This window comes from Budorcas taxicolor, chromosome 2 (genome assembly GCF_023091745.1).
Source record: "Budorcas taxicolor isolate Tak-1 chromosome 2, Takin1.1, whole genome shotgun sequence".
In the NCBI taxonomy this organism is placed as follows: Eukaryota; Metazoa; Chordata; class Mammalia; order Artiodactyla; family Bovidae; genus Budorcas; species Budorcas taxicolor.
In genome coordinates, this window is record NC_068911.1 from 128,082,805 (window position 1) to 128,108,352 (window position 25,548).

The following is a 25,548-nucleotide window of genomic DNA, read 5'->3' on the forward strand; positions in this document are numbered from 1 at the left end:
AATCATTATATAAGATTGCAGCCAATTTTAGCTTTCATAGAATCAGGAGAGCCCAAAACTTATATACCAAAAATCCTATCTAGAATAATTCTTGGTATGCCATTTCTCAGGTGAAATCTATCTACTTGCTTTTCCCATTTAGTCAAATGCTTATTCATTGAAAGTATATATAACACCTTACAAATCTGAGACTGCAACTATATAGGAAATAGGATGACAGAATATTCAGTTTTAAACATATATACAGCATAGTTATTATCTATTCCTCCCTTTCTCCTTTTGTCCTTATTTCTGACTCCTGCTTTATCCTGTGAGACCACTCTGTTATGTCTGAGGGAAGATTAATAGACAATTTTTACCACTTTCAGGCCAATGGAGGAAATTTCAGGTGTTAAAAAAATTAGATTACCTGTTAAAGTAACGTAGAAATTTCTTAGAAAATAATTTAAACTCACTCTGTGAATCATGTTCTTTAAAACTTTCTGACACTCCTTTGCAGCTCATGAGTTAATGTTTTATCACAAACTTTTAATACAATTTCAAGGCAACTGAGTTTAGACTGGATAGAAGAAATGAGATTCCCAGTTCTAATGAATCTTAGCTTGCTAATTTGGGCAACCTATTTAATCATCTGTAAAAAGGGAGATCTTTATGTTAAAAATCTAACATAAAAGGGCTACTATATGGATGAAAGGAAATGACATTATGAAAATACTACAATATAAGCCATATATAAATGTTGAACAATTATAAGTTGCTGGTGGTATTAACTTTTATAGTCTGTTGACTATATATTTTAAAAATGCTATTAAGCTGTAAGCATGTGTGCATGATTTCCTTTAAAATCTAAATGCAGCAGGTAGAAAAGTGTTTCATTTATACTGGTTACTCTGCTTTACATTTTCTCCATTCTTTGGCAAAAAATAAGAAATCCATTTTTTTCTAAAGCTACTTCTACAGAATTTCTGTTTCCTTGAGGCTATTAATGACAGTCATCTGCCAAGAGTTTTTTTTCTCAAAGGACCTCATGCTGAAAGTAGGAGATGAAAAAAATATCTATTCATAAGTATATGATTACCATATTGGGCAGTGTATATTTTCATTCCTGTGAATTCATGTTGCACAGCTTCTTTGAAATTAATGTCTCTTGTATTTTCCATTGTTCTCAATATAGAGAAAGATTCTATTCTGTTTTATAATCTATTGTTTATTCAACTTCCAGAAAATAGATAGCTGAGATACATTTGTTTTGAAAAAATTACATAGCTATATTTAGTACCACTACCTACATGATCTGAGTCTAGATCAATACAGGAGTCACAAACTACAAGTCCCAAATGTTAAAGCAGTACATCTCAGAACTCATGCATAAATCTGAACACTAAATTTCACAATGGAGTTCTAGGTATTTTTTTTTACTTTATTTTATCTTTTCTTATTTTACCTATTCCATCTAACTTTGGGTCTCTCCACATCTTATTATACCACTGACTTGACAGTTTAATAGATGTACCAAGAATACTAAAATAAATAGGTTATCCATATAAATAATAAACAACTGAAGAAGTATTACAAATTGACATATCCAAGAATACAAATGAACAAAGTATTAGTTATACATCTGACTATATCTGGCCACAGAAATGATCAAAAGAGACCAATCAGAAAAGCTTCCTGAAAAAAATGCATTTTTGAAGTTGGAAAGGTAAGTGCAAGAAGAGGCCTGGAGGCAGAAACAACAACCTGAAACTCAGAACGATGAGCATGGATAGGGAAGAAGATTCTGCCATAGATTAACCAGATGAAAACTTGATGAACAATTGTAGATAAAAATGAACCCCTGGGATGCACTTTTAACAAGTAGTTTTCCATGGAAAGATCAGAAAATTAGCCTTTACCCCAGCTAGCGTTAATTGCAAATGCTAAGGTCTTTCATGAGCTGTTGCAGGTTTCTGAACCATATGTATTTTTTTTTTTCCTGAGTGGTGGCTATAGTATTGCAAAAGACACATGGCATTAGATCACTAGAGGTATCCAGTTTAAAAGCAATCAGCAAATCATGTAGCTGCAATGGTTTCCTGCACCTCACCCCTCAGAGAAGCCATTTCTGAATACTATCTGTTACCCGAATGATTTTACAATGTTGTTGAAATTGTTTGGTCAATGCTTGCAAACTTTCATGCCATCAGCTAGGTTTTCAGCAGAAAAGGAACTGGTTATACGGTCTTTTGGTCTTCCCAGGTGGTTCAATGGTAAAGAATCCACCTGGAACACAAGAAATGCAGGGGACGCAGGTTATATCCCTCCATAGGGTTGCACAGAGTCGGACACGAATGAAGTGACTTAGCATGCACATATGCATATGTTCTTTTATGTGCAAAGCAGCAGGCACCCACAAAATAAAGCTTCATTGATTAAAAAAAATTGCAATCATCCTGTAACTTTCAGAGGTTAAGCATGCACTGTTGCCTGCATTAGGAGAGCAAATGAAGAGACAAATACTATTTTCATTACATTTTTGACCTGCTGCTGCTGCTAAGTCGCTTCAGTCGTGTCCAACTCTGTGCGACCCCATAGACGGCAGCTCACCAGGCTTCCCTGTCCCTGGGACTCTCCAGGCAAGAACACTGCACTGGACTGCCACTTCCTTCTCCAATGCATGAAAGTGAAAAGTGAAAGTGAAGTCGCTCAGTCGTGTCTGACTCTAGTGGCCCCATGGACTGCAGCCCACCAGGCTCCTCCATCCATGGGATTCTCCAGGCAAAAGTACTGGAGTGGGGTGCCATTGCCTTCTTGGTAAAATATATCATAACTTACCTCAAAAACAACAAACTTTCTCAAATCAGTCATAAAACTTGTATTCCTCAGCTTCCTCAGGTAGAGTTTCAATTTGCCCAGGAGAAAAATTCTCTCAGCCAGGTGAGCTGACAGATATGAACTAAATGACCCCAATTTGGGGGCCTTGGCAGAGATCAGGGCTTCAGGACAAGAAGTCAGACTGGCACGTACGAGTTTTATCAAAGATATCCTTTTGTGCCTGTATAATGTATAATTTCATTCAGAAAAATATCTGTGTGGTGATAGTAAGATAGATTATTCAAGAATTACAATGCCTGAAGGAGGTGTTTTTGCCTTAAAATTTAGGAGGATAGCAAAAGGATTTGCTGAGAGTGACTAAATCACAGGTCTAGATAAGAATTCTAAACAACTGATTATAAAACACTGCACAGAAGTGTATGCAGCCATGGAGTAGATGTAGTATATACATCTACATTGGCCTGTGATGTATGTGCTCATGTTTATGTGTGTGTACACACATACTTCCAGTTTCTCTTCAATAAAGAACCAATGGAGACTTTTGGCAAGAATTTTTATTCATCCTGTTCTTCTCCTTTTACATTTTCAGATCCATTGCTCTTCCTATAACACACCATTTACTGTAAGAGTAGTTATTTCCCTATTTTAGGATGCTTTTCTCTATTTGCCCAAGTCTTCAGTCATTCTATTTGCAAAAGCTCATTTCGCATACAGACTCCATCAATGAATTGTATAAAGGCTTTGCTTATCTCCAATGTACTTTACAAAATGTGAACTGCCTGCTTTCTTAATGAAGCGTTGGACCCTTCAGATCTTTCTAATTCTGAGCACATGATGCCACATGGCTTCTCTGTCACAAGCATAATTCTCTCTAGATATTTCATTGCTGGAATAATTATATCCAACCCAACTATGGCAGGAATAAACCTGACTGTGGTCCACACTAAAAACAAATCTTTCCTTCCTCATTGTTGTTAATATCATCAATCACCTTAGTCAATATTAAAGAAACTCAGTGACTTTCAAATTTAATGACTTCAAACATGTCAAGATGTAGGCTAACAGGATAATTCCAATTTTCAAAATATTCAGAATTTCAACCTTAAGAATAAAATATTTAAGAGGAAATATAACTTATAGGGCTTCCTTGGTAGCTCAGCTGGTAAAGTATCCACTTGGAATCAGGAGACCTTGGTTCAGTTCCTGGGCTGGGAAGATCCTCTGGAGAAGGGATAGGCTATCCATTCCAGTATTCTTGGGCTTCCTTGATGGATCAGATGGTAAAGAATCTGCCTGCAATGTAAGAAATCTGGGCTCTATCTCTGGGTTGGGAAGGTCCCCTGGAAGAGGGCATGGCTACCCACCCCAGTATTCTTGCCTGGAGAATCCCCATGGACAGAGGAGCCTGAACACAACTAAGCACAGCACATATAACTTAAAGCTGAATATTTTGTCCACAGAAGTGTCATCTTACAATGGAAGAAGATAAAGATGAGGAAAAATAATATATCAAATACATTAGTACAAGACTTCAGAAGAACACCTACAGATTCATTATGGGCTCCTTTTCTTAATATCCTATCATAAATTAGATATATTTGTCATATACTATAAAACAGAGTTGAAAGAAGGGTTACATATAAAATTATATTAACATACTATAAAAACTAGTCAAAATGGCTGATTCTAGAAAATATATTATCAGAGCTGAATGAAAGGTGAATTGTAACTGCCTACAAGGTATGGGGGAAGGGACAATGGAAAATAAGCATATTTTCATCAGAAAATGTGTCAGGTACAGAATGTAAGGTGGAGTTAACAGAAGCATTCTTTCAAAGCCTGCTGAATGAGCAGCTGTACACCCAACACTGCTCTCTTCTCCAACCCACTGTCACCTAACATAGCAGAAGGTGAATGGTTTTCTTCCTGCATTTGAAGGAGAGATGATCTGAACTGAAGCTTTGAGGCTGATTGGATGACATTCTGAAACTAAGCACATTAGGTAATAGTTTTCACATTAAATATTGATACCTCTTCCAAGTACCTGTACTTTTCCCAGAATACCGGTGGGGGATGGTTTATATCATCATGGGCAGAAGAAAGAGTAAATGTCCTACAGAAAGTCTTATGTGCTGTGCTAAGTCATGTAGTTCTGTCTGACTCTTTGCAAGCCCATGGACTGTAGCCTGCCAAGCTCCTCTGTCCATGGAATTCTCCAGAAAAGAATACTGGAATGGGTTGCCACGCCCTCCTCCAGGGGATCTCTCCAACCCAAGGATCGAACCCAGGTCTCCCACATTGCAGGTGGATTCTTTACCAGCTGAGCTACCAGGGAAGCCCATAGAAAGACTTATAGATACTGTTATTTCAGAATTCCCCATCAAAAAGACCAGGTCCTCTATAGATCACCTTACTGTGACCTATACCAACTGTTACTTTTTAGAACAGAAAATTTCCAGTTTTTCAGCCATATTATTTATATTTTCAAAAAATACTATGATACAATATTATGTTATATTTATTGTAACAATTTTAATGAGACTTAAGTCATCAAAATATTTAGGAACTGTTATTGTTTAAATTGTTTAGCAGAACTTAGTTTTGTTATCGATCCTTAATATATTCAAGAGAATTCAACTTAAAGTAATTTGTGGTTTATTAGTCATGTGAATAGTATTTAAATGTTTGAGAAAGTGTTTAAAATAAGTTTTTTTAAAATTCGGCATTGCATATAAACCATAGCTGTATTCTTCACAAATGTAAAGCAAGGCCTCTTGAACAACACCAACCCAAGCAACGATTAACAAAACGTCAACAGAAGCAAATGAGACAGACTAAGTTCTCAAGTAGCTGGAGATAAACTGCTTTTGAGATCAATGCCTACAGAACATTCAGGTAGAAATTTCTAATGGTTAGCTGAATATACAGATAATTGGCATCTGGAGTTTATATGTGATGTTAGGGTTGAAGTATCAGTGCCAAGACTGTGGTCATAGTCAAAAGAGTTGTTGAGATAAATGTTCTGGAAAGGGGGCATTTGCAAGCCCCAGGATTTTAGTTCAATCTGAAGTTTTTCTGAAACTACCTTCATGGCATTGTCCTCAAACCTGGTACCACACAGAATGAACTATTTCAAAACTTCCAAAAAAATTAAGATGAATTCAGGCAATTTAGGATATACTTACTAGTAATAAACTTGCTCTATGATTTTGAACAGGTATTTTCCATCTATTAGATTCAGTCACATTATGCTAATTAAATAATTAGGTTTGAGTAGGTACTTTCTCCCTTGGACAGCAAGGAAATCAAACCAGTCTTAAGGAAGATCAATGATGAATACTCACTGGTAGGACTGATGCTAAAGCTGAAGCTCTGGTATTTAGGTCATCTGATGCACATGACACCACCCTTATGGCAGAAAGTGAAGAGGAACTAAAAAGCCTCTTGATGAAAGTAAAAGAGGAGAGTGAAAAAGTCAGCTTAAAGCTCAACATTCAGAAAACAAAGATCATGGCATCTGGTCCCATCACTTCATGGGAAATAGATGGGGAAACAGTGGAAACAGTGTCAGACTTTATTTTGGGGGGCTCCAAAATCACTGCAGATGGTGATTGCAGCCATGAAATTAAAAGATGCTTACTCCTTGGAAGGAAAGTTATGACCAACCTAGATAGCATATTCAAAAGCAGAGACATTACTTTGCCGACTAAGGTCCGTCTAGTCAAGGCTATGGTTTATCCTGTGGTCATGTATGGATGTGAGAGTTGGACTGTGAAGAAGGCTGAGCGCTGAAGAATTGATGCTTTTGAACTGTGGTGTTGGAGAAGACTCTTGAGAGTCCCTTGGACTGCAAGGAGATCCAACCAGTCCATTCTGAAGGAGATCAGCCCTGGGATTTCTTTGGAAGGAATGATGCTAAAGCTGAAACTCCAATACTTTGGCCACGTCATGCGAAGAGTTGACTCATTGGAAAAGACTTTGATTCTGGGAGGGATTGGGGGCTTGAGGAGAAGGGGACGACTGAGGATGAGATGGCTGGATGGCATCACTGACTCAATGGACGCGAGTCTGAGTCAACTCTGGTAGTTGGTGATGGACAGGGAGGCCTGGCGTGCTGCGATTCATGGGGTCACAAAGAGTCGTACATGACTGAGCGACTGAAATGAACTGAACTGAACTGAACTGAACTGATGCAAACAGACAATTAATTGGGAAAGTCCCTGATGCTGGGAAAGATTGCGAGCAGAAGGAGAAGAGGAGATTGAAAGCAGAAGTAGAAGATGAGATGACTGGACAGCATCACTGACATGATAGATATGAACTCTGGCAAATTCCAGGAGATTGTAAGGGATAGGGTGGCCTGGTGTGCTGCATTCCACGGGGTTGTAAAGAGTCAGACACGACTAGGACTGAAGAACAACAGCAAGGTAGTTTCTGGGCTTTGCAAGTAGTGGTAGCAGTAAAGAACTCCACCTCAGAAGATCTTCCCAACCCAGGGATCGAACCCAGGTCTCCGGCATTGCAAGCAGATTCTTTACTATCTGAGCCACCAGGGAAGCCCAGGAATACTGGAGTGGGTAGCCTATGCCTTCACCAGCAGATCTTCCCAACCTGGGAATCAAATCGGGGTCTCCTGCATTGCAGGCAGTTTCTTTACCAGCTAAGCTACCAGTTGCTGCTGCTGCTGCTGCTAAGTCGCTTCAGTCGTGTCCGACTCTGTGCGACCCCGCAGACAGCAGCCCACTCCTCCATCCCTGAGATTCTCCAGGCAAGAAAACTGGAGTGGGTTGTCATTTAGTCAATCACAGTTCAGAAATTAACTGTCACAGGTTTCATATTTCCATATTACAATGTTTTTAAAAATGAGTTGGGCTTCTTGGTATCAAAATAATGCTGATGCATGATTTTAGTGGATCTTATTTTAGTGATACTTATTATTAGTAACCTATATTAACAAAATCTCTTCTCTACAAAATTGAATGTTTTCACTTGGAAAAATCTTTATATAATATTAAAAAGGTTAAGAACTCTTGATTAGAGACACAACTATTCAGTCATCTCTATTCATAATTTCTACAACTTATATATACAATTTCTGACAGATTCATTATCTTATAAACCAACCTCTCTTAGAAAATACTCAGCTTTAATTTATTACTACTAAATTCAAACCACAAAGATAATGATGTAGTTTCAGTTCTAAATTTTTTTTTTTAATTTTTGGTTATTTAATGCTTAAATTTTTGGAATACCAGAGCCCAAATCCTTGATTTTAGTTATTCATTATTTTATAGCCAAAACTAAGAAAATTAATATATGCTATCAGATCATAAAAATTATAGACTTGTATCTATTATTTAGATTATATTTTTGTTCATCTGAATGTAAAAGACCTTAAGCAACAAGATTTTTCTATTTGATTAACTCCCTAGAGAACATGGAAGCCTGAAAATCTTTTTTTGCACTACTCTAGAATACTGGGTGTTTACAATGAAGAGTATGATTTGATATAAAAAGATTTCTGAAATTACTCATTAAAATAATAAGGTATATTTTAAATGTCTTTCTTGTTAAAAATTTTCACCTAATTTATTCAGCTATATTTCTGAAGACAAAATATTATTGTATTCCTCCATCCTTTATTTAAATAAACAAGTGCATTAATGCCTATTATTCATAGTCATCCTTCCAGTTTTGAAAACATAGGGCAATGCATACTGACTTAAATTGAATGGTGTATTAATTAGCTTGATAGTGGTAATCATTTCACCATGTATGTGTATATCAAAACATCATGCTGTTCATTGTCACCAAGTGTTCCCTAGGATTTTGAGGTAATGCTTAAGGATGTCTTTCAACATAACAACATTAGGTGTCACACTTCTTTTGTGACCATCTTCATCCTCTAATTCATTTGACATGTTAAAAAGATTACTTTTAAGGGATTATACATGGCTTTTAACATATCTAAAGCACTTGGACTATATTATTTTTTATCTCAATTGATTTGGATTGATTAAAAACTGAATGTCTGTAAAAGGATGGAGATAGTCTTACTGCCATCTATGCAATGTGAGGTAACCTAAAATTCAATTTGAGTAATGAAACCTGAACTTAAGAACCCAAGAAATATAAATTTGCCAAACCGCAAAGCAAGTATAAATTGGTTCCATTGCCATAACTGTTCTGGAAAGATAAGAACATGAAGTTTCAGTAGACAGTTTGCTTAAAGATCCTGCTCAACATTCTCCAGATTATTAAAAGTGACTTCAGTCTGCCCATGTTATCCAATCTGTATGCATTCCTCGCTTTAGAAACTCCATCTCAAAAATTATATAGCTACCAGTTCCAATTCTATAAAACTTTCTTTGTAGCTTTCCTTTTCAAGACTTTATTTATTTGTGGGCAAGATTATTAATAAAGTCAACTTTTTTTTAAATAATCATTTACCTGGTGATTTGGGCGGATTTCATAGTTTCATGAGGCTCCACTTTAATCTATCTATCCTATACAGCTTAAGATTTTTGATTTAGGACTCCCTCGCACTCCCAAGACCCACCTGACCTACTCTTACCAGGAGCCTATCCTAGGCTACTGTGGTAAATAACTTTCTAACAATAGGTATGACCCTGATATTTATGAAAAAAGCCCTCTGCTCCATCCTGAAATTGGTCCTTCAGTAATATTTTAAGACCTAACAATAATTAAAATGAATACTTAATTTCCTGGTGAAAACTGCCTCCTAATTTGTCAGGTCTAAAGAATATCACTTTCTGTTGTGCATTTATATAAGGAAACTCATAAAAGGATGGAAAACAGACATACTCCCTACAATTGCTCTCCAAACCTTCCCTGAAGACTAATAGGCAAAAGTTCCGGTTGGCAGTCATCTTTCCTATAAAAATCTATGGCTTGAGACACTGTCAAAACTATTAAAACCCACCTCCATATTGACTCCTGTCAAGGAACTTACTTTTGGAGAGATTTGTTGATGATGTTGTTCAGTTGCTAGGTCATGTCCAATTCTTTGTGACCTTATGGACTGTAGCATGCCAAGTTCCTGTGTCCTCCATTACCTCCTGCTGCTGCTGCTGCTAAGTCGCTTCAGTCATGTCCGACTCTGTGAGACCCCATAGACGGAAGCCCACCAGGCTCCCCTGTCCCTGGGATTCTCCAAGCAAGAACACTGGAGTGGGTTGCCATTTCCTTCTCCAATGCATGCATGCATGCTAAGTTGCTTCAGTCGTGTCCAACTCTGTGCAACCCCATGGACAGCAGCTCACCAGGCTCCTCTGTCCACAGGATGCTCCAGGCAAGAATACTGAAGTGGGTTGCCATTTCCTTCTCCCCATTACCTCCTGGAGTTGCTCAAATTCATGTCCATTAAGTTGGTGATACTATATAAGCATCTCATCTTCTGCTGCCCTCTGCTCCTTTTTTCTTTAATCTTTTGCAGCATCAGGAAGAGTCAGCTCTTGGCCTCAGGTGGTTAAAGTATTGTAGTGTCAGCTTCAGCATCAGTCCTTCCAACACATATTCAGGGTTGATTTTCTTTATGATTGACTGCTTTGCTCTGCTTACTGTCCGAAGGACTCTTTAGAGTGTTTTCCAGCACTACAATTCAAAAACAGCAGGTCTTTGGCGCTCAGCCTTCTTTATAGTCCTACTCTCACATTCCTACAACACTACTGGAAAAACCATAGATTTGACTCTACGGACCTTTGTTGGCAAAGTGATGTCTCTGCTTTTTAATATACTGTCGAGGATTGTTACTCCTTCCAAGGAGTAAATATCTTAATTTCATGGCTGCAGCAACCATCCGCAGTCATTTTGGAGCCAAAGAAAATAAAACCGGTCATTGTTTTCACTTTTTCACCTTCAATTTGCCATGAAGTGATCGGACTGTATGCCATTATCTTCATTTTTTGAATGTTGAGTTTTAAGCCAGGTTTTTCACTCTCCTCTTTCACCCTCATCAAGAGGCTGCAGCTCCTCTTCACTTTCTGCCATTAGAGTGGTATCATCTGCACATGTGAGGTTGTTGATATTTCTCCTGGCAATCTTGATTCCAGCTTGTGATTCATCCAGATTACTTTCCCATAAATTCTGTCTATTAGAGGCCACTACTTGGTTGGTGTCTAGAGATGGCCTGATCGTCAGGATGGGATGGGGAAGACTTAAGACATGGAATATTATAAACAGAAACTTTTAACTAACTGTATTTGTTAGTTAGTATAGTATATATACTACAGTAGTATAATATACAATACTAAGTAGTATAATATTCTATACTATAGGAGCCTGGAAGGCTGCAGTCCATGGGGTCGCTAAGTCGGACATGACTGAGCGACTTCACTTTCACTTTTCACTTTCATGCATTGGAGAAGGAAATGGCAACCCACTTCAGTGTTCTTGCCTGGAGGATCCCAGGGACGGGGGAGCCTGGTGGGCTGCCGTCTATGGGGTCACACAGAGTCGGACACGACTGAAGCGACTTAGCAATACTAGTATATATACTATAATAGTATACATACTAGTATAGTATAGTATATTTGTTAGTATATGTAACTAAATATAAACTGCTTCCTAAAATCATCTTCAGGCTCTTTTAAGCATTCATATCCAAATCTCACTTCATGCATATATCCTTCCAAAGGGCATAATTTTTTATCAAGGACTATTCAGAATTATACTAGCCATTCTGGATGGAACGTTTGATATATATAATACTGTATGTCTTTAAGGTAGACAATAAGGGAAGGTATTAAGTCTCTAAACATCCAATAATCATTTTTATAACTTTATTAAGGATTTAATAACAAATATAATTGTATAAGTTTAAAGTGTGATGGTTTGATATATTGATGCAGTGTGGAATGATTATCAAGATTGAGATAATTAACACATCCATTACCTCATATAGGTAACTCTGCACATTTGTGTATGTGATGCAAATGCTTAAGATCTACAGTCAACATGTTGATGTATGGCAAAACCAATACAGTATTGTAAAGTGAAATAAAAAATTTTAAAAAAAGATCTACACTCAATAACTTTCAAGTATACAATACTTTATTATATATATTATATATATATTATATATAGTATACAATACTATATTATTAATCATTTTTCAATTGGTATACAACAATCTTCAAAAGAAAAACAGACCTTAAATTGGTATCTTCAAAGCTCTATCTTTTAGGACTACCTTCTCCTTATCTTTCTACCACTCTTTCAGCCTCTGCAAGAATTATCCTCTACAAAATGAGCCTTTATTAGAATGTTCTTTTCCTCAGAAGGTTCCTTGGAAGAAAACTTTCTAATTTCCCTTCAGATTTAATAATCCTGAAACAAGAATTATTATGCAGGTAGAAATATAATATTTGCAGATGGAACTTCAATATTTGTTCAGACTAAACTTCATGTCATTAACAAAGAATTTTGTAAACCAAAAGAAGAGAAAACTAAATACCACCCCTGTCAGTTTTACCATGAGAGACTTATTGTACAATAAGATGGACTTTCAAAGGCTCTTTTTAGACACACAGAAAATGTGTCTACCTATTTACAATTTATTGCTGAGCTGATCATCTCTGTACCTGTACCATGTGAGATTCAAAGCAAAATGGAAGACTTGGCTTTGGTCAAAACTAAGTATGGACTAAAAGCAACTGATAATCCATAAAATGTTCATATTGATATACACAAACTTAGCCTAAATGACTGATTTCCTTAAGGTAGGAGCCAAAGAAGGCAATGAGAGGAAACCAGAATTGAAAGAGACACTTGTACCCCAATGTTCATCACAGCACTGTTTATAATAGCCAGGACATGGAAGCAACCTAGATGCCCATCAGCAGATGAATGGATAAGAAAACTGTGATACATATACACAATGGAGTATTACTTGGTCATTAAAAAGAATATATTTGAATCAGTTCTAATGAGGTGGATGAAACTGGAGCTGATTATACAGAGTAAAGTAAGACAGAAAGCAAAACACCAATACAGTATACTAAGGCATATATATGGAATTTAGAAAGATGGTAAGGATAACCCTGTATGCGAGACAGCAAAAAAGACACATATGTATAGAACAGTCTTTTGGACTCTGTGGGAGAGGGAGAGGGTGGGATGATTTGGGAGAAAGGCATTAAAACATGTATAATATCATATAAGAAACTAATTGCCATCCAGGTTCGATACAGAATGCTTGGGGCTGGTGCACTGGGATGACGCAGAAGGATGGTATGGGGAGGGAGGAGGGAAGGGGGTTCAGGATGGGGCAAAATCAATACAATATTGTAAAGTTATTAGCCTCTAACTAAAATAAATAAATTTAAACTAAAAAAAAAGAGAAGAATAAAATGCATACTTATTAGAAATGAGACAAAATATTTAATTTTCTAATTATATAATCATTTATGTAGAATATTTAATGCCATCTACCAAAAATGCTACTAGAACTAATAAGCAAGTTTAGCAGTGTTGCAGAATAAAAGGGCAATAGAAAAATAAATAGACAAAAATAACTGTACTTCAATATCTCAAGAATCATTGAGAACTGAAATAAAAGCCATATTATTTTAAAGTAACATTAAAAACATAAAATATCTTGAGATAATTTAATAATATATGTGCTCAGTTCAGTTCAGTTCAGTCGCTCAGTCGTGTCCAACTCTTTGCAACCCCATGAAGCGCAGCACACCAGGCCTCCCTGTCCATCACCAACTCCCGGTGTACACTCAAACTCACGTCCATCGAGTCAGTGGTGCCATCCAGCCATCTCATCCTCTGTCGTCCCCTTCTCCTCCTGCCCCCAATCCCTCCCAGCATCAGAGTCTTTTCCAATGAGTCAACTCTTCACATGAGGTGGCCAAAGTACTGGAGTTTCAGCTTTAGCATCATTCCTTCCAAAGAACACTCAAGGCTGATCTCTTTTAGAATGGATTGCTTGGATCTCCTTGCAGTCCAAAGGACTCTCAAGAGTCTTCTCCAACACCACACTTCAAAAGCATCAATTCTTCAGCACTCAGCTTTATTCATAGTCCAACTCTCACATCCATATATGACCACAGGAAAAACAATAGTCTTGACTAGACCGACCTTAGTCAGCAAAGTAATTTCTCTGCTTTTGAATATACTATCTAGGTTGGTCATAACTTTCCTTCCAAGGAGTAAGCATCTTTTAATTTCATGGCTGAAGTTACCATCTGCAGTGATTTTGGAGCCCAAAAAAATAAAGCCTGACACTGTTTCCACTGTTTCCCCATCTATTTCCCATGAAGTGATGGGACCAGATGCCCTGATCTTTGTTTTCTGAATGTTGAGCTTTAAGCCAAATTTTCACTTTCCTCTTTCACTTTCATCAAGAGGCTTTTTAGTTCCTCTTCACTTTTTGCCATAAGGGTAATATATGTACTAGACTTATATAATAAAAACTATAAAATAATATAAAGATAAATTTTAAAAAACAATAAAATGAACTTTATGATGTTCATGATCAGAAGATTAAATATGGCTATACTGGAATTTTTTTTCAAATTTGACCTAAGGATGCAACTCAAATTCCATCAAAATACAAGGTTTTAAATAAATGGCCAGTTTCTTTCTTCATAGAATTCAAAGAACCTATAAAAGCCAAAATAATTTTCAGAAGTGAGTAAAATTAGAGGACACTGCTATTTTAAGACTTACTGTAAAGCCACAGCAATCACATTAGTGTAATACTGGTGCAAGGGATAGACATAAAAAATCAATGGTAGTAAAGAAAAATTCAAGAAATAAGCAACATATAGTATGCTTAATTGATTTTATGACCAAATTTACTAAGAAAATTCAGTGGAAACATAATAGTCTTTTCAATGAATATCCTTCAACTAGAATAATTGGATATATATGGAAAAAATAGACTTGGATTTTTCTTCACATTTTATATGAAAATTAACTTAAAATTAGTCACAGACATAAAAACTGGGAACTCTAAAATGTCCAAAATTAAATGTAGTATAAATTCTTCTGCCATCATAGTGTAGACAAAGCAGTACAATTACTAGAGAAAAATAATTAATAATTTGTACTTTATCAAATATAAGACTTCTGTTCTTTGAAAGACACTGTTAAAGAAATGAAAAGTCAAACCATAGGCTAGTATTAATATTTGTAAAACATTTATCTGATAAAGGACTGATAAAAGAATACATATTTTTGAAAGTTAAATTCAATAATAAGATGACAACCAACCCAATAAAAATACGCATAACATTTAAACAGTCACTTCATGAAAGAAGAGATAAGAGTGACAGTTAAGCACATGTAAAGATGTGAACCTAGGTCTTTAGGGAAATACAGATTAAACCTACAATAAGGTATCAACACGTATCCATTAGAATAACAGTTTTAAAGATTGAAAATGTCAAAATTCTGGCAAGCAACTGGAGCAACTGGCATTCTTCTGTGTGTGTGTGCATGTGTGTGTGTGTGTGTGTGAGTGAGTCACTCAGTCGTGTCTGATTCTTTCCAATCCCACGGACTATAGACTGCAAGGCTCCTTTGTCCATGGAATTCTTCAGGCAAGAATACTGAAATGGGTTGCCATGTTCTCCTTCACAGGATCTTCTCAACCCAGGAAGATCTTTACCGTCTAAGCCACCAAGGAAGCCAACACTACCCTATATTGCCACTGAAAATGTATAACAGTATAGCCATATGGGGAAAGATTTTGTTAATTTCTTATAAAGATAAACACACATCTGCCAAATGTCCAAGCAATCTCACTCTACATATTTTTTTCATAAGATATGGAAACACACTTACCTCAAAGATTTTTACACCACTATTCATAGACTTGATTCCTGATTTAGTTTAATAGATGGCATTTACTTAAAAATTGAACAAAGAAAATACCAGGTTAAGTATAAGTAACCATCTTTGTTTAACCTTTAGAATTCAATTCCAAGAAGAAGTTTTAGCTTTGTCTAGAAACTGCCAAATTGCCAAAGAAAACAGCCAATATCCATACTGATAGAAGATATGGGTCATACATGACTTTGGCTTGCTGTGGAAAAGGGAAAATTCCTATATCTGATGCCCTCAATACAAACATGCAGTAAATACTAGAATTATTAGAATCTCTTCAATTGTTGAAATAAATAGGTATCATTTAAATAGAAGTCAAAATCTAAACTACAAACTCTGGAAATCTGGCTGTTCAGTAAAAATATAATCAAGCCACAAATATTAGTCAAATTCATCTTTTCAAATTTTATAGATGCTTCCTTCATGGCTCAGTTGGTAATGAATTCACCTGCAATGCAAAAGACCACCTGCAATGCAGGAGACCCAAGTTTGATCTCTAGGTAGAGAAGATCCCCTGGAGAGGAGATGGCAACCCACTCCAGTATTCTTGCCTGGGAAATCCCATGCACAGAGGAGCCTGGCGGGCCACAGTCCATGGGGTTGCCAAACAGTCGGACATGACTTAGCGACTAAACCACCACCACTTAAAAAAAATTAAAACATCACGTTGATGTATGGCAAAACCAATACAATATTGTAAAGTAATTAGCCTCCAATTAAAATAAATAAATTTATACTTAAAAACAATTAAAACAAATGTGTAGTTAATTTGAATATCATATGTTAAACAAATGTGACCAAAATATTGTTTTAATATGTAACCAATACAATAATATTAATTCTATATTTTACATGTTTTATTTTTATTAAGCATTGAAAGCCCAATGTGTATTTCATACTTATAGAACATCTCCATCCAGACTATCCAAAATTCAAGTGTTTATAGTCACATATGGCTAATATCTACTGTTTTAGACAGTCAAGCTCTAGACACTGATATTAGACATGCCCTGGCTCATCGCCATTCCAAACAAGCTCCTTTAACACAGATTGGCATAAAACAACCATTCAATAATTGACAGATAAATATATGAATTCTTTCAAAGGGTCCATTACAAAAGTGAACCTTAGATTCTGAGAAAAACACTGTGAATTATCTGGTTGAACAATGTCTAAAGTTAAATTTTGTGATACCAAAATAGCTGAGTGTTGGCATCTGATGGGATTCCCTCGTGGCTCAGATGGTAAAGCCTGCAATGCAGGAGACCCGGGTTCAATCCCCGGGTCGGGAAGATCCCCTGGAGAAGGTAATGGCAACCCACTCCAGTACTCGTGCCTAGAAAATTCCATGGATGGAAGGAGCCTGGCGGGCTACAGTCCATGGGGTCACAAAGAGTCAGACATGACTGAGCGACTTCACTTTGGCATCTGATAGCCTCAAATGGATAATCAAGAGAATTATTCATAAAGATTCCCCTTATAAAAGACAGAAGTTGCTTGCTATGAAGAACTAATATTGGTGAGTTATGACGTGGCTGGTTCACAACTCATAATCAACATAAAGCTGGGAAAAAAATGAGTCACTTAGAGATAACATCACCTATTGGGCCTTGAATCTTCTTTAAGCTGAGTTAGTTAAATATTATAAGGGGTTAATTTAGTATATTGTCCAAATTGTCTTATCATCAAGAAATTAAAGCTGCCTTTCCACAACATCTCTCTTCTCCACAATTATACAAGCTTCAACCTGAATGTTTGTTATTTGTAAAAAGTTAACAAAGAAAGGCTACACATGAACCTTGTTGGAAAGAATCTTATCAAGTACTATTGACTAAACACAATAATCAAAATTCAGTGATTACTGAAGTGATACACACACAACATGTGTGTCCATATTCCACAATATAAAAATGAAAGTTCCATTTGGCAATCCAAACTCTTGATTGACCTCAAGACAAGGCCTCCAGAAAGTCCCCAAACATAGAAATCATAAAGCAGACAACTTTGACCATGATTTTGGATCAGGTACATGACTTCTAACATTAACACTTTATATTCAAAAGCCGTTTGCCACAACCCAGACTACCAGAAACACAAATAATCATGTTTTATCTTTGCAATCATGTTCTTTATTTTCCTAGATACTTTATCTTCTCTCTGTTGGCTTAAGGTTCTAGATGGTTCTAACACTTGTAGCTCCTTTACTATAGCTTCCTAAATGTCCCTGTTCTTATTACCGTTCTTATCATCCTTCATCCAGTGCCTGGCTATGATTTACTCATGATTTGGCTAAAAGATGCAATCAAATCAAAAGTCAAGTTGTTCCCAATTTTCTTTGGGTGCCATCCAGCTTCCTTTAGTACCAGTCTCCTCAAGACAATCAATTGGTTTCATGAGTATTACCTTTCAACCACTAGATGGCAAATGCAACATTGAATCAGACCAGGCAAAAATCTAAAGCTCCTAAAGTTCAGTTCATTTCAGTTCAGTCAGTCAGTTGGGGCTGACTCTTTGTGACCCCATGGACTGCAGTATGCCAGGCTTGCCTGTCCTTCACCATCTCCCAGAGCCTACTCAAACTCATGTCCATCATGTCGGTGATGCCATACAACCATCTCATCCTCTGTCATCCCCTTCTCCTCCTACCTTCAATCTTTCCCAACATCAGGGTCTTTTCAAATGAGTCAGCTGTTCGCATCAGGTGGCCAAAGTATTGGAGTTTCAGCTTCAACATCAGTCCTTCCAATAAATGGTCAGGATTGATTTCCTTTAGGAGTAATTGGTTTGACCTCCTTGCAGTCCAAAGGGATTCTCAAGAGTCTTCTCCAACACCACAGTTCAAAAGCATCAATTCTTCAGTGCTCAGCTTTCTTTATAGTCCAACTCTCACATCCATATATGATTACTGGGAAAAACCATAGCCTTGACTAGACAGACCTTTGTTTGCAAAGTAATGTCTCTGCTTTTTAATATGTTTTCTAGTTTGGTCATAGCTTTTCTTCCAAGGAGCAAGCGTCTTTTAATTCCACTGCTGCATTCACCATCTGCAGTGATTTTGGAGCCCCCAAAAATAAAGTCTCTCACTGTTTCCATTGTTTCCCCATCTATTTGCCATTAAGTGATGGGACTGGATGCCATGATCTTAGGTTTCTGAACGCTGAGTTTTAAGCCAACTTTTCCACTCTCCTCTTTCACGTTCATCAAGAGAGTCTTTAGTTCTCCTTGGCTTTCTGCCATAAGTGTGGTGTCTTCGGCATATCTGAGGTTATTGATATTTCTCCCAGGAATCTTGATTCCAGCTTGCGCTTCATCCAGCCCAGCATTTTGCTTGATGTACACTGCATATAAGTTAAATAAGCAGGGTGACAATATACAGCTTTGACGTACTCCTCTCCTGATTTGGAACCAGTCCGTTGTTCTATATACAGTTCTAACTGTTGCTTCTTGACCTACATACAGATTTCTCAGGAGGCAGGTCAGATGGTCTGGTATTCCCATCTCTTTAAGAATTATAGTATGACCTAAAACTCCTTAGGAAATAATATCTAGCATTGGTAGTTTCCATCTCCATCAAAACAAACCTGAAGCTTTTCACAGGAAGTGAATTTTATAATTGAACATTCAAGAAGTAGAACTTGGTGAAGAACTAAGAAATGAGCTATATGTATACACATGCCTCCCTGTTTTAGGTATTATTGAAATTCTATCTTTTAAGATAGAAAAGTCATTAATAAATCCAGCTTATTTTTTGACATAGCTTTGATGGTGATCTTTACGGAAAATTAGGCATAGTATTCTTTTGATTTTAGTTTACTTATCTGATTGTGCCTGTTATTGGCAGTTTTTAGATAGAAGAGTAGCTTTTAGAGGAAAAAAAAAAATTTACTGGTGTTGACTGTCCTTTGACCCAAGCTACATATAATACCATGGTCTCATTTGTTATACACACACACACACACACACACACACACACATATACTTATAAACACACACACATAATATATGGATGCACATATAGTACTTTCCAAATTGGCAAATCATTCATCTGCATAGTTAACCTAATTTTCACTAAAAATAATAAACATAAGGAAAAGAAACATTAAGAACTCTGAATAGTAAAAACTCTTCTGAAAACCCAGACCTTGAGTAAACAGAATCCTTAAAAACACAAAAACACAAGAAAACAGTAAAGATGGGAGAAGTGATGTTCAAGAAATGTGTGTATATCTGACTTTTTTGTTAGACAAGTCCTCCTTAGCTTTTCTGAGGCTATGCAGTTTATGTAATTTACCACCATTTATAAATAACTCAAACAGAAGCTCCAATAAGAAGCCAAATCATCCATCATGACTTTAGAGGCTTACTCTACCTAAAAACAAACATCATTTAATTTCAGTTTACTGTAGCAGAAAGTAGAAATAACACAGCCTTTATAAGTCTAGCACCACCTCCTGACACAGAGATCTGGTGCCAAGTTGCTGAGTGATTTCAGTATCAGGGTTGAATAATCATTTTCATCATTCATTTTAAATGAACAGTGACATGTCATTAATTAATATTAATCAGGAAATTACCACATAAGTACAAAAAGAATGGTGGTCCACACATGGCTCATTAGGCTTATGTAGCTGAAGACATAAACTGGAGTTTTAGACTCACTGTTTATAGAATTTTATGGCAACAACTCATTTCAAATATTTTTAACATAATATGAAAGATAAAATGTACATTTTAAGAAAATCGTAAAGAAATGAAATGTTACTTTCGGCCCATAACTTTGACTAAAGGAGAAAGAAAAGTACTTTTCATAGCAAAAGACGTGCTACAGATCAAAGAATAAATGTCACATGTAAAGAAGAAATCCTATGAATGAATGAATGCCTCCACATGTTATTTTATAAATTATACTTCCCATGTTTATAGGAGAAGGAAGAGCAGGATAATATGTAATAAATAGTTAATTCAAACTGAGATTTAACCATTAATTTGACCCTTTTTGCTGATTTTAAAAAGATATATCAGGACTTTCCTGGTGGAAAGTATTAATTAATTCTTAATTACTGGTGGTCCAGTAATTAAGAATCAGCCTTACATTGCAGGGGACATGGGGTCAATTGATGCTGCAGAGCAACTAAGGCCACAACTACTGAACCTGCGTGCCATGACTAGACAATCCACGTGCCACAACAAAAGATCTCACTCTCACATGACACAATGAAGATGCTGTGAGCCACAACTAAGAACAAATGCAGCCAAATAAATTTTAAAAAAAAAGACATGTTATCAAGTAAAAATAAGAAAATCACTCTTACTTTTGTATTTCCTGTACATCTGAGGCCTTTGGCAGACATTTTCTTGAAAATTAGTGAAATGAGCCTATCACTTGAAAGAAAACAGCTGATATTTGTTGCAAAAATTTCAGCATCATGCAAGGCAACAATCGTGTGTAGGTAAAAGATCCATTATAAAAACAAGAAAGGTCAGTGGATTTTAATGTCAAAGAGTACATAAAGATTTCTGATGTGGTCTCTGGTTGCACATTGCAACTAATCTCTAAGAAATTAACAGTTCTAAGTGGGTGATTGCAGTATTAAGAAAAACTCTTGAAAAACATCCCTTTTTTCAACTGTGAGACCAAATTTTCCTCAAATATATCAACTAAAACAACCTATTGCAACAAATTATTGAGACTCAAGGTGTCTTATATTTCACCAGCCATTAAATAAACTGTAAAACAATGGTATTCTCCTTGCAGTAGGCCAAATTCTCAGATGACTTTCAAGATTCTTCTTCACTGGGGTACACATCAATATAATCACCGCTCCTTGAGTGTGGGTAGGACCTGTGAGTAAAATGGCATAGTCATGCCCTTGATTATGTTACATTATAAAGGTGATGTCCTTTCTCTAAATTTCAACGAAGACTGAAAATAGTTTTTCTGTTGGCTTTGTAAAAGTAAGCTGTCGTGGGGCTTCCCTGGTAAAGAATACAGTGATAAAGAATCTGCCTGCCAATGTAGGGGACAGTTTCGATCCCTGGTCTGGGAAGATAACACATGACATGGGGCAACTAAGCCTGTGCACTACAGCTACTGAACTAGTACTCTACAGTTGAGGAGTTGCAGCTCCTAAAGCTTACAGCTCACACTCTGCAGCAAGAGAGATCACAGCAATGAGAAGCCCACGCACTGCTGTTCAAGAGTAGACCCCACTTGCCACAAGTAGAGAAAGCCCACATGCAGCAATAGACCTAGCACAGCCATAAATAAATAAATCTTAAAAAAAAAAAAAAGTAAGCTGATATGTTGTGACAGAGCACACACACAGTATACTTTCTTTTCCATAAGTTCCAAAATAGGTGAAACCAATCAGTGGTGCTGGATGAGGAATCACAATAAAGTAAAAATGGTTACCCTTGCAGGGGGAATGGAAAATAGTGACTGAAAAGGGAGATGGAAAGAAAATCTGGGGTGGGGGGGTGACAATGTTCTAGTCTTCTACTGGATGCTGGTTACAGCAGTTTATTTCATTTATAAAACTTCAAGTAGTTGTACTATTATGATTAGTGTGATTTGATGTATGTATGTTATTCATCGATAAGCAGTTCCAACTTAGTCATTATAATGAACAAGCATATTTTACCACCCTCTTCTATAACCAACAATACATGAGACAAAGTATATTGGGGTTCAATTACTGTGTAACAAATCACCACACATTTAGCACTTGAAAATAACAGACATTTTCACTTCACAGTTTAAATGGGTCAGGAGTCTTGACACAGCTTATCTGGGTCCCCTGTTCAAGGCTGTCATCAAAATGTCAGGAAGGGTAGGATTTTCATGGAGCTCACAGTCATCTTCCAAACTCAAGAGGTTGTTTGCAGAACTCACTTTCCCTGCGGCTATATGCCAGATTCTTCACTCCTAGAGGCTGCTCTCAGTTCCCGCTCTACAGCCCTCACCATAGGCCGCTCACATCACAGTAGTGAGTTTCTTCAAGACCATCAAAAGACTCTCTCCTTCTAAGACTACATCTTACATAGTGCAAGCAAATCAACATAATGCCACCCCATTCAACTTGTCATATTCAATTGTTAGAAACAAATCACAGGTTCCATCTGTACTCAAGAGGAGGAGATTATACAAAGGAAGAGGAAGGGATTATTGGAATTTGCTCTAGCATTTATGATACTGGGCAGAGCATCACTGACTGATATTTTTTAGAAAATGACCATTCTTTAGGTAGCATTTCTTCAAGCCCAGAAAATTTCACTTTGGAGATTTCCAAAATTAATTTCTCTCTTGAGAAGCTTTAGGAAGTCCTTTAGAAGATGTCATTATAGGTGAGCATGCAGCAAATGATGACTAATTTTTGGAATAAAAATTATTAAAATCAGCATGCCCTGCTATGTTAATCAGAGACTTCAGGGTTGTTAAATTAGCATAAATTATATGAGTAAGTATTTTCCCAGTCTTTCCGATTCTCAGCTTCAGAAATCTGTAATGTTTTCTTTAACAGGTACTTGTGCTATAAGATAGGGTATGAGTAATGTTTCTGCATGTGATATCACAGATGATAAAATATACCGAGGAGACCATTAACTAAAGGATTTCTTATAAGTTTCTATTAAGTGTTAGAAAAGTAATTCAATAATAAATAATTTTTCAATGTCTGATTCAGTTAACTGAATGATGAAATCAGTTAAATTTCAATGTTAAATATATTTAAATGAATCATATCCAGACTTAATTTCAAAGAAGCACTTGCCTTGCAAAATATAAAGCACAGATATGTAAGGCAATCTGCACAATGATATGATATTTCCTGGGAATCTATAGACCTCAAGATTAAAAAAATAAAAGGAGGGTAAAAATAGATGACAGTAAGTAATTAATGGAAGAAAAAATTCAGTTATTGAACAGAAAGATACAAGAAGTTTATTTTTTTATCATTACCTCTCTCTGTTCTTATATCTCACTTTCTCCCTCATTGCCTCATTAGTTTTACAATATACTGTTTATTGTCATATCTTTGAAGCCTAGAATAGTCAGTATTTATATATACTAGGCACTCAAAATTATCTGTTGAATTAATGAACACATGAATAGATATATCCTATTTCTAGTACATTTTACTGCCTATTTTTTCCAATATTTTATTTTTTGTGCCCTTGCATGAGCTATATCATTTTAAAAGTCTGTAGAATAACTATGAAAAATGAAAAGAACTTGCTATTGATTTAATTTAGAAGGTGAAGAATTAAGATATTGATGCAGACAGAAAGATCTCCTGGTTCAGGTTACAGGAAAAGCAAGCCCTGCATAAAGAATAAAGACCCCAGAGCATCAGGGAGAAATGAAATTCAATCCTATTTTAGGTGGAATAGAAGGTTTGAAAGAGCCTCTGCTCTTACTCTGTGCTGCTGATTCGGTTGCCCCCGCTAATGCCGCCTGGCAGGTGTGCGAGCCCCACTTTCAAGTCTGATATTTCACGAGATCAACTGGTATTTAAGCTCCTCAGGCTCTCCTCAGGAGTCATTCAATTAATACACCAAAGAGCTTTTGGTTTGCTATGATTCCTCAAAGGTCAAGTCGTAAACATTTAAGAGCTATGTGATGATTAAAAGGACTATTCACCATAGATGGTTTAGTCTAAAAAACTTTTCTTTTCTAATTTTGACTACAAATTCTTAATAACAAAACAAGATAATGCCTCAACAATCTGCCCAGACAATATTATTTTGGAGTTTTGTGATTATCAATTCAGTTCACAGGTCCTTATTTTAAATGCCTCTAGTAATATGACACAACAGCTGCTTTTGTGTAAATTAAATATATTTGTCTAAGTCCATATTTTCACTCTTATATTTTGAGTATATGAAAGGCTTTTTATAGATTTATTTTTATAATGGTTTAGTTTTTATATCAGCACTTTCATTAGTAAATATTGTCTGAGATATTTTACTTTAACCACCTGAGCTAATAAGTAAGAAGGTTTATGAGTTCAGGGGGATTCTTAGAAGGAAAAGGTCCTCCACTTATTAGAGACTATAAGTACTGGTTAAAGGTTGATGTCAACAGTAAAGGGATAAAAAGACATGACAGTGTTGGAGTTCTCAGGCAAAAATGTCACTCATACTAAGAATTCAACAATTAGGAGAGTTTAGCCCCAGAGCAAAGGCACTAATGGTCACTGGCAGGCAGGGCCTGTCAACAACGCCTGAGATTAGTGTCAACTGTTTAGAAAGCATCATCTCAGTTGTCCTAGATGAGCCCAGATGAAACTCAAGGCTGCTGAATCACATGTAAAGTTTAGGAAACAGCTTCTGCTGTTGACTTTTGTTTTCAGTCCTAAGCAATTTTGAGAAAAAGGAGCTTTGACAGGATGATTGTTTCTTGGCTAGATCATTAGCACTCATTCATTCAACATTTATTCACCACACGCTGCATACCAGGAACTGAGAAAAAAAATTGAAGAAACTATTTCAGAATTTCCAAAAAGCTGTACATAAAAGAAAAGGATCAGTATTAGAAAGAAAAGTGTGTACAAGATATACTAAAATCACACAGAAATAAAATTAAATCAGAAGATATCAAAGAATAGAGAATAAGGAACTTTAAGTAAGAGGACTGAATGAGGGAAAACAGAAAGTATGTCTGAACAGGAAATTATTTAGAAATGCTAAGTCACTTCAGTTGTGTCTGACGCTTTGCAACCCTATGGACTGTAGCCCACCAGGCTCCACTGTCCATGGGATTCTCCAGGCAAGAATACTGGAGTGAGTGGCCATTTCCTCCTCCAGGGGCTCTTCCTGACCCAGGGATCCAACCTGTGTCTCTTACCTCTCCTGCATGGGCAGGCACGTTTT